At 38.6% G+C, this 11,611-nt stretch overlaps 1 long non-coding RNA gene across 2 annotated transcripts in view; it reads left to right on the top strand.

Annotated features, from left to right (window-relative positions):
• The first annotated feature begins 285 nt into the window (after window positions 1–285).
• LOC120310000 overlaps window positions 286–11,611 on the top strand; it is a 108,573-nt gene continuing 97,247 nt past the window's right edge. For both annotated transcript variants that reach the window (XR_005557242.1, XR_005557241.1), the window contains exon 1: window positions 286–406. This is a non-coding gene — a long non-coding RNA (uncharacterized LOC120310000). The remainder of the gene's footprint in view (window positions 407–11,611) is intronic.

Here is an 11,611-nt window from a genome sequence, read left to right as displayed (position 1 = left end):
CTAATGATGAGGGATACTGGGAGTTGTAACTCAATAAATCAGATTGCCTTCCTCTGCTCTAGATTAAGAATCCATGCCAGGATATAGTTAAATGCAACTAAGAAATAAAAACAGTTAACTCACTCACCCACAAAACAAGATGGATTTGTTTTTTTTTTTTTTTTTGAGACCAAGTTGGTCATCCTGTTCAGTAACTTTGCAGTCTTTTTTTCATGAGGAAAAGAGGAAGAAAATATGCTCATTTTAGCTGTCATTGTTCAGTGTTTGATTTCTTGGACATTTTGGCAGCCATTTCAGAACATCTGACTTTCTGGAGACAGAGAACATAATGCCTGTGACACTGAGTAGAAGGAAAACCGCTCAATTTTATACATCTCATACATTTCAAACCCAAGGCGACAGCAAGGTAGGCAACACAAAAAAACAAGGGGAAGGGGGGAACTTTGTGTTTAATTCGGTGCTTTAAAGAGCTGTGTTGTTGGAATTGCATCAGCCTTTTAAGTTCAGTAAGCTGTTTGAGCTTTCTTGCTATCTCTATCCCAGAACCTAGCAAATGCAGACTAAACTATTTCATTTGTATGCTGCATGGAAGCAGCAGGGGATTTTTCACTCCACAGACATGATATAACATTTATTTCTCCCCCTCTCCCCCAACAGTCATAGTAGGTACGATACACAAACAGAAAGAGGCAACAAACTCTCGGTGTACTTCCTTTTCATATTGATGGTGGCGTGATACGACTTCAAAGAGATGTTCTGTAGCATTCTAATGTGTGACCCAAAGAATCACCTTGCTTGATTGTGAAATTAATTCCCACTCTGTGGGGCAGAGGTGAAGACTAAGGCTGAAGAGCAGCAACACCAAAGAAACAAACATAAAATGTTGGCAGAACTGCAAAATACAAGATGTCATCCCTCTGGCCAATGAACAACTTTCAGAAGAAAAACAAGAAAAGACATTCAGTGGGATGAGACACGAAGAACATTAGCATCATGTGGAAAAGTATCCTCTGCTCTTGACCTTGGTCTGATGACTCAGATCCTCAACTAGGATCTGGTTGACTCTACCCATGGGAGCTCCATATTTCCAAGTAGAGAGCTAAAGAGCTGGGAAAGAGTAAAGTTTGTGTCTTCCCAGAAAAGCAGGGCCTCTAAGGCCTTCGAGGAAAGCCATGCCCCCTGTGGTCACACGGGAGGAGAGCGCCTGTGAGTCCTTTGCCCCAGGAGCAATCGCACGCCCTCGGACAGCGGCGCATCGGACGACGCAAGAAGAGAGGATGGCTATTAGATCGGATTCCACACTGAAACCGATGGGGGTGAAGGACGTAAGGTGCCAGCTGGATTGGACGCCGAAACGACTACCCCGTGGAGTGCCTGCCATCCCGATGCGCGGGCAGCAGGAACCACGGACCTCCGTATGGAATAAGAACTATTATGGGAAAGAAGGAGTTTCACGCTGTTAAGGGTTGCAGCAAGGGGGCTATTAGGAAGATTGAGTGTGAAGGGAAGTCAGATAATGTGAGTGTTTGCAGGATGTCTGCAACAGAACCTCAGAGCAGAGAGCAAGAACATGACAATGATGGATGCCAAAAGGGTGTAGGGGAGAGGAAATCCAGCTGTGCAGAAGGTTCCAAGGGAGTGAAAGAGCGGGGGAAGCAGCTTAATGATGATGATTACATACTGGATTGGGGAAAGATCAAATGCCCTCCTGAATTACAGAGGCGGAGAGGTGGAAAAATGAAAGCTAGTGCGCATGTGGATGGGGGGAATGAAGACAAATTGGAGGATTGTCTAATGATTGATACAGGTACAACGATTGGCCGGTTAGGGCCTGTTACACGATCCAGGAGCTGGGCGCAGGTGCTGGCCTGATTATAAATGTCTCTCCCATTGATTCTTTTGTACCCTGATGATGTTGGCAGGAGCCAACGAAAGCTAGGTCTGCTTTTTAAAAAAACTTTTAAATGTTTTATATTTAAACTTTTAGCGTTTTATAAAACTTTTAATATTTTACTTCTTCCTGGTGCTCACGTTTTATTTCTCAACGTACATACATATTTATTTATTAAATTTATATGCCACCCATCTCACTATCCAGCAACCTTAAATATGCACTGCTTAAGAGAACCAGGAAGCCATCTTATCACCCAATAAAACACAATTTGAATATCTTTAGTCAGCTTCTACATTCCATCTTGAATCTGTAAATTCTTCTGACCTTTCTTCCATTCCACTTCTTTTAGCCTATAACCCAATGATAATCAAGCCCACCTAGCCTAATTTTAATTGACAGAATTTTCACTGAATTTTGCTCAGTGTGAAAGTGCAAATATTATTTGGGGGAATGGAGAGCTTTCTGTAATTTGATTCATTTCAAACAGGATTTTATAACATTTGCAGCAATAGTTGCTCTTGTTATGGGAAAAGCTCTTGCCAAAATTCAGACAGATAGGACAAGGGATTTTTTTTTCTCTATCCAAAATCAACGATTTTCTTTAAAGATGTTGATGGCTGTTACTAAACAATGGTGGAGCTTATTATCAGACATATAAATGTAAGGACGTAAAGCTATGAATGCTCAAATGATTTACTCAGGTCAGTTAGTCTCTTATATCAGATAAAGACAACAATAAATTGGTTTAAAAGGTAGAGCAAAGGAACATTAACATAGTCATTAACATCAAAGCCAAAACAGACAATCTCAGCCAGAACAAATTGCAAGGCATATTTTTGGTTTTGGTTGCATTAGAGTTAGCAGAGCCAAATTCATCCATTGATATGGCACTTGGGTTGTTCCTGGTTGTATTGTATTGGTAGAGGCACTCTGATTCAAAATGAGAACAGTTGGATACTGAAGTCTCCTCATCCCTCATCATCACTTGTTCTGACAAGAAACTTTCCTAAGAAGGCAGCAAAGGTGCCTTTAAATTCTGGAGATTCAGACTGGGTTCTGATGTATATAAGCTTCAGGTCAACCCAAGGCCTAATTTGTTTACCAGTACTTTACATGGAACACATAAAGATGTATCTCTAAATTCAGAGGTTGTCTCAATTTGATAGATATTCCTAGCTGGTGTAGTTTTAATTCAGGTTTTTGAAGTTTATGACTGGACAGGATTTGCAAAGAATCCGGTCTTGGTTTTACAAGTAGTGGTGTTAATATGACAGGACAGCAATTTGATGGGAAATGGGGGAGGAATGTTCTTTTGTTCCTTGTCAACCTCTTATTTGGACTCAAATCAGCAGTCTCACAATCTGTAACCTTGCTGCTGATCTTTGTGCTATGTAAATATTGTTTTATAGTAAACATTAATATTTAAATTCACTCAACAGATGAATAGACTAAATAAATACTCTGCCTCTGGCAGTGCTGAGGCAGACACTTCCAAATCAAGAAAAGGACATGAAAACCTTAGTAATTTTGTTTCCTTTGCCTGATATTTGCTTTCTCAGACACACTCTTTTTGAATTAACTATTTTCACTAAAGCAACAACAACAACAACAACAGCAGCAATGGAAAAAAACCCACCCAAGCCATTTTTTTTTTTTTTACTGAGCATGGAACTTAAAGAATAAAAAGTCAAGTCAAAGTTCAGTACTTCTAAATTTTACTTTCATAAAACATAGTCCTTAGCAATAACATTCTGGATAGCATTTTTTTTTGTGTGTGTGAGAAATACAGTAGGTAGAAGTATAGCAGTATGTCTCCTTGTATTCTTACAGAGGTATCATTCTTGTTATTTGATTTTTCTCTTTAAAAAAGCAAGTTGTCAATTGCAAAGCAAAAACTCACCAACTAACTGATGATTCCCCAGAATCCCATTTTCTGCAGTACCGTATTTGAAATCCATTCCAAAATTCAGTTCAGTCAGTGTTTAAAATCAACAGAATTTGTTTCCTACATTTTGAAATGGCAGACACTTTAAAACTGTGCAATACATAGGTTTTATCGCTAAAGAAATAATAAAAACCAAAGCAATTGTTCCCTGTAAAATTTAGAACTAGGAAAATCTTACTCCAAACAGAAGCTATTGTGTAATCATTTATTCTATATCATTTATTTAAAACATTTACATAATTGCCTATCTTCTAACCAGCTTTGAACAGGTCCCAAACAAAAGTTAAAACAATGTATAAAATCATATTAAAACTATAATACTAAACTGATTAAAACATGTTAAACAACAGAGACTTGGCACCAAGTCAAACTTTTAATGTGCAGTTAGATAACTGCTTGGGGAAAAGCCAGGTTTTCAGAGCTATATGGAAGGCTAAGAGGATAGAGACCTGCTGAACTTCAGGGGCAAAGTGTTTATTTAGTTTATTATGGAAAAGGCATTATTTATTATTATTGAAAAGGCATACTTCCTCATCAGATGACAATATTTAAGAGAAAGGACTAGGAGTATATCCTTCCTATCTGATCTGGTAAGACAGGTAGAAGTCCTTAGGGTAAGACAGTCCCAGAGATAGCCTGGTCTTGTGCCCTACAGGGCTTTATGATGATGATCAGCAACTTGAGTTGTTCCTGAAAAGAAACTGGAAGCCAATGCAGCTTGAGCAACAATGATGTTACATAAGCAAACCTAGGCCCCCATGTCTGTGCATGGACCAGTTGAAGTTTCCAAATAGTCTTCTAGACCACAATGATAATCCAAATGGGAGGTGACCAAGGCATGAGGGACCATGAGCAAAGTCTCTCAGTCTAAGAAAGGGTGCAGTTGCTGCACTAGATGGATCATGTCCAGTTTACTTCCCCAATGTGACCATTAAATGTGTGTTCACCATCTCCAAAATTCTGAAGGTATCCATAAGAGGCCACAATAACCACATGCATCATGACACTATTGTACAGATTACGTGAAATATGTAATTTATCATATGATGATGTCATAAGCTGCATAATACCATTTGCGTCTTTCCTCTCTCTCTGTCCCCCAAAGAACATTTTTGGTTGTGCCTGGCTATCAACAGATTTTCCACTCTGAAGTAGCATCAAATCTGGATGAAACTAATGTGAATTGATTCCCGTTATATCAGTGAAACTAAATAAAGCAGTCATGATTTTAGTTTTAGATGAGTAAATTTCAAATTCATCCAGAACAATATATTTTTTTCAGGACACCAAGTTGGAGGAGAAATCCCAACAGATTGTGTGTGAATCATTTGTTGCTGCAACTAATATAGCCCACTCTTAAATGTCTATGATGGTTCTTTGTGAGAAGGATAATTTCACAGTAATTTTAAAGCCATACTGCTTGATTCATGCATGAAAATCAATAATGTGTAAAGTTCATTTAATAATAGCTGATCCTATGTGATTATTAGAAGAGGATAAACAGTATATACCAAGGGAAATCCATTGTAGGGAAGTATTTGCTTTTAAAGACGAGTGATGTGTAAAATGAAAGAAAATAGTAGAAAATGAATGTATTCATACTTGTTAGAGAACTTTCAATTCTCAATATCATGGGTTATGAACCCCAGACCAGATAATCAGATGTTTTAGATGTTGTTTCAACTGCTCTATTCTAACTAATTTCATAGCATAGTTCATTTGAGAATCATCCAATCATTTTAAACCAGATCAAATAGTTCTGATGATGGTACAGTAGTAGTAAATTATTGTTATTCCCTTTTGTTACATTTAGGAAAGCATTCTGAAAATCAGCCCTAGTCAAGAATTGAGGGGATTGTGAATCAATTCAATTTGGTGATTCAAGAGACTAAGATAAACGGATTCAATTTGAACCTCTTTGAGATTTATTTTGACCAAAAATTTCACCCAAAGGACATGATTGAGAAGCATAAAAAGCTTGCATCTGCTTTGTTTATTTATTTTTTGGCCAAATGGGATGAAAATAGTAAGGATATTAGACATCCAGGATATCCTGACAAATTTCAGCTAGACTTCACAATAAATACACCTCTGGTTTGCAAGGCAAAAGCAGAGCAGATGGAGACAGGACAGCTTTGCATATCTCAGATTTATCTAGCAAAAAGTTCACAGGATAGTTGTGTGCTCAATCTATACAGCATGTGCCCTAGTCAAACATAGACATACAGTATGTTTCAAAAATAGTTCAAAAAGCAATCTCTTGACTACTTTTCTAGAGCAAAGGTCACCAACTTTTCTTGGTTGGCAGACCAGAGGGAAAGGGAGGGGGAAGTGTTTTACGTGTGCGTGCATGCGCGCATGCATACAGGCCTGCAAGCATCATGTGACGCAAATGGGGCAGGGCTAGTGCTTCCGTGATACTCGCTAGCCCTGTCCCGTTCTTGTGCACAGCACCCTGTTTCTATGCCCCAGTGCACAGCATTGGCCCGTTTTCATGCAGCACAGCAGTGCAGCGTCCCATTTTTGCGTGGCACAGCAGCATCCCATTTTCACGCCCGTTGGCCCATTTTTGTGCTGCGTAACATGGCATCCTGTTTTTGCACCCCGCGGCCGCAGCACTAGCACAAGTGGTAGGGTGTGCCGCACACATGCACACACTGGCCAGCCTGTCCCATGGCCCAGTGGCCAGAAGCCCATGGTTCACTACCGGGCCATGGCCCACAGGTTGGGGACCCCTGTTCTAGCATATCAGACATGGCATGGCACTAAAATGACCACTGATTTGCCTTTGTAGAGTGAGAAAGGTTGCTGATCATTGAACTCCATGAAGTGACAAAAGACTTGACATATGTGATTGGCCAATTTTTTCACCTCCTCATTACTGACTTTGCTTGGTATAACACACTGGTAAAGATTGACCCCTCTAGATGAGCCTGGGTTGTGTTATGGCTCACTGGCAATAATCTATGTCAGCTAACATAAACTGTAGAAACAAACTGACATACTATGCCTCAAGTTCTTAGCAGGTGTTAACAACTAAAAAGTGAAATTTTCACAGAATCTTCTTTAATCAGATTTATTAAAGGGAAAGGAAATATATTACAGAAATCTTGACAACTGGATAGATTTACTATACCATCCAATTTTTCTCTAACCTTGTTAGGTTGGAGCCAAGTTAGTCTTTTCATTCCAAAGATCCTTGATAAAAAATTAAATGAGGTAATAAAATTCATATCAGAGTTTTCTCCATATCAGAGAAACCACTACATAATTCTATTCCTTCTCAATGTTTTAAATATTTGGAAATGAAGCTACAAGGTTGTATATTGGCTGTAAGAACTCCATCAGCATTAGAATCTGTAAAGTGCTTTGAAAGACTATGTCAGCCTCGTGAGGTAAACCAGATAGGAATCATGACCAGATGAGCTAATACTACTTTACTGTAAAGTCAAATTGACAGAAACTTGAAAGTCTGAAAATACAATTCCCTCCCCACCCATATCTTCTTTACTGCCCAAGAAACTAGGGAGAGTTTCTTCTGAGACTCTTGCCTCATGCAATGCTGTGTCTTATCTTTTTGTTCCCTGGACAGCTTCTCTTTGTGCAGTCTCCACATTCCATTACAGGCTACAACACCTATCACTGCCTGATTCAATTCATCAAATTCAATTGGATGCTCAGTTTGATTTCAAAATCAGCTTAGAGATCAATCAGTCAATCAGAATAAACCTGGAAGGGACTGTGGAGGTCTTCTAGTCCAACCTCTGTACCAGTAGGAGACCCTATACCATTTCATACAAGTGGCTGTCCAATCTTTTCTTAAAAACCTCCAATGATGAAGTACCTACAACTTCTGAAGGCAAGTTGTTCCACTGGTTAATTGTTCTCACTGTTAGGAAGTTTCTCCTTAATTCCAGGTTGCTTCCCTCTTAGTTTCAATCCATTGTTTCTTGATAATTTGATCAATGATATCAAATAACCTGATTTGCAAATAGAGGCATACATGCCAGGGTATGAAGAATAGATATCCGGGAGATAGATTATTTTCAAATAGCCAGGCTGTATGGCATGACTATATCAACCATACTGCTACATTCAGGACCAAACTCCGATTTTGTGTAATTTTCAAGGGCAGCCCCTGTAGATCATGTTGCAATAATCCATACAGAAAGTGACCAGCACATCAGGGCCTGTCTGGGGGGCCTCCCAGTACAAAAGCAGGTACAAACTGGTGCACAAGATTAATCTGCACAAAGGCTAGCTGCACCTCCTATCTGCTCTTCAATTAGGAATTTGGTCCACAGTTGGAAGTGCCTCTTTTGTGGGCAGTTCTTGGTAAATAGAAGCTTCTGTTAGATTCTTTTCAAAGATTGGAAAGCAAAGAGAAGTAATAATCCCGAGGAACAAAATGGCAAACCTGCACTGCTGGTAGGAAAACTACATATAAATGTATTTATAGTCAGGAATCGAGCTTCACTTAAGGAAGACCTTACATTTGTCCTGCTAGATGGCAATACCTACTCAGCTATGCTTATTCTTGAAAAGCTAAGCAAGGTGGGACCTGGATTGTGCTTGGGTGGGAAATCACTAGGAAATAGGGAAATCAAAAACTGGTCCAAAGCAGATCCTGAATAAAAGCGATGACAAGCCACTGTTGAATGGTTGCTAACAAAGCTACATGGACATGCCCATGAGACAGCCAGGAACCAAGATCAGCTCAAAAGAGACATCACTTTTACCTCTGCAGAGAAAGCTGATGGTAGCAGCTGTGAGTGACCTTTCATTTTTCCAGGGAGAAAAATGGAAAAATTGTCAGTATGGATGACATGAGCTCAGCATTTTCTGCAAAGGTGCTTATTTCCTGTTAGAAATGTTTAAAAACAAGCAGGGGAAAAATTGATAAGAAGTGCTAGAATATATATATATTTTCAGAGCTGCTTCTGTTCAATGTTTACATGCTCAAATCATTTATAGCGTATCAAGCGGCATAAAGTTAGTTTGCTGATTCTTAATTGCAATATGTGGTCTGTGACAACCATCTGCTTATGATGCCACTTTGTCTCCTATTCAGTAGTCATCAAATTTAAAACACTGACAGGAACAATTTCTGTGAGGTTAACAAGTTAATAGAAAAGCAGAAGCTATGTGTCTTATTAGAATTTAAGATACCAGTTGCATGTATGTATCTACACGAACAAAGACAGAACATTTGCATCACTGAAACTACAGGGACTGAGAAGGAGAAAGAAAAATAGCCATCTTCTGACATATGCAAATTCAGGAAATAAAAAAGATTATTATATACGAAACAAGAAACGGTGGCCATTCTAGGTGCCAATCAATATCACCATCACTAGGTTGCAGAAATATTTTATAGTGTTCTCTGTCAACTTGTTTAATAATACTTAGTTGAATGACTGCCTTTTAGCCAATTGTATTAAATATATTTAAATAAATATGCATACTACCCATCCTTTAAATAGTTATTTTGGAAGCAGGAAGAATATGAGATACAATAACCTGACATGCAGCATCCCTAAGACCACCAATGAAAACTCCCCCTTCTTTGTATAAAGGTTTGTAGATTTCCATAATAGAATCATAAGGCTGGAAGAGACATTCAAGGTCTTCTAGTGCAAACCTCTGCCCAAGACAGGAATCTTATACCATCCTGGACAAATGGTTGTCCAATCTTTTTTTGAAAGCCTCCAGAGATGGAACATACCCAACTCTGAGAGGCCAGCGGTTCCATTGTTCCATCTGTTCCATTTTTATTGTCAGGAAATTCCTCCTTATTTCCAGATTGAATCTCCCTCTGACGAGTTTCCACCATTACTTCTTATCCTGCCCTGAAGTGCTATGGAGAATAAATCAACACCCTTATTAAATGAAACTCATTGAATATAATGTTTGTGTGTGTGTGCATGCGTGCGTGTGTGCGTGTGCACATGAAAATGCACACACACACACACACACACACACACACACGCACACACACACACACACACATATATATATATATATATATATATATATATATATATATATATATATATATATATGACACATGTCTAATTGATTACACCTTGCCATTTTTTAACTGCTATACTGCAGTTTTACTTTTTACAATCTCTTTTGCCTTGCAGCCCCCCAACTAGGGGCATTAAGCAGGCTCAAGTCGCAACTGCGAAACATTACAAATCCAAATTAGACATCTGTCTGAAAAACTTCCTGCATATACTCCCTTGACTCAGCTGGCAAAGAGGGAGGAGAGCCTGTGGCTTGGTGGTTAAATCACTGCCTAGTATGTAAACTGCCCAGGTTCGAATCTCATAAAGGGTGTCTCTAACTGAAGAGAGCAGAATGAGCTTGAAATGGTCATCTTAGTCTCCCAATTTAATTCTTTAATTCTTTGTCAGAATTTTTTTTTGTAAAAATTTTTTTTGTAAAAAAAAAAAAAAAGGTGCTGGAAATCATACAACCCACCTTGCCTACCCTACAAGGTTCCATCCAGAAAAGGTGCCAGAACTCCATTCTGGGCATTCTATGAGAAAAAAAACCCTCACAGTATGTGTGTGTGTGTGTGTGTGTGTGTGTGTGTGTGTGTGTGTGTTTCACAAAATGAGTGATAGGCAAGAAATGTCTCAGGCAACTTCTTTCTAACTCAGATTTTATTATTCTGACAAAAAAAGGAATGGGCTGTTTTTACTTTTTTTTGTCACCACCAAAACTGTTTTAGTAGTATGCATGAATTCTTCTAGAGAAAATCTGAAACCCCAAATTTGTTTGCTTCACTGTTCACCAAAATTATAGCTATTAGCATTGTTTTGGGGAATTTCTAGGGTCATATATACTGAGTCTGTCACTCTTTTCAGTGGTGTGGTATGGTGTGGCGTGGTGTGATGTATGTATGTGTGTGTGTGCAATGAATTCAAAACTTAGATAACAATGTGAACAATTTAGAGAAATTATATAGGTCATTTTCTTATAAAATTACATTTTGAATTTACTCCATGTGTAGTTTGCATGGTATAAATAAATTTTTGTGGAGGTAAAATTACAATTCAAACCATTTTTTGGGTCACTGAGTAATATAAAACTGAACTTTAACTGTTAAAAACTATAATCTGTGATAGCATAAACTTTGGCCACCCTGGGCCCAGCAAGAAAAAATACTGGCAAAAAGAATTTTATCCTAAGGAAAAATCTTCACATTCAAATAAATGAAATAAAATCATGATTCTTTGTGTTGCTTGCTAAGTAATGAATTAAGGGCAGAATGGCTTGCCCCTCTGATAAAAGTCAAGGAGTGTAAGTCTGATCAAGAAAAATCAATTTGGTTTTTAATCAGTCAAAGTAAAGATGTTTGCTTTGCATTAAGTACATTTGCTGTTTGGCTCAAAGCTAGAGAGAAACGATTAAACACAAATACAAAAGGGCAAGCCTACAATCCTTAAAAGTTCTCTCTCTCTCTCTCTCTCTCTCTCTCTCTCTCTCTCGCTCGCTCGCTCTCTCTCGCTCTCTCTCTCACTCTCTCTCTCATGCTGCTTGGGCATGTACAGTGTGCATCTACACTTTTTGGTTCACTGCCTACTAATAAACTCTAACAAAACAGGTCTCTGTGTATGCTCAACAGTATACCAAATCCAAGGAGAACTTTATGAACTTTATCTTTATGTTGTGGGAGGTTGCAATTTAATAATAACAAAGCAATCCTTCTGGAGAACTTGGGTGGAGTGTGTGCTGTATCTTAGCTTACTTGATATGATTAT

The sequence above is a fragment of the Crotalus tigris genome, unplaced genomic scaffold (genome assembly GCF_016545835.1).
Source record: "Crotalus tigris isolate CLP2741 ecotype Arizona unplaced genomic scaffold, ASM1654583v1 scf7180000018101.4720394464:4744507, whole genome shotgun sequence".
NCBI lineage: Eukaryota > Metazoa > Chordata > Lepidosauria > Squamata > Viperidae > Crotalus > Crotalus tigris.
Note: the sequence above shows the minus strand (reverse complement) of the source record. Positions and strands in the feature narration are given on the sequence as shown.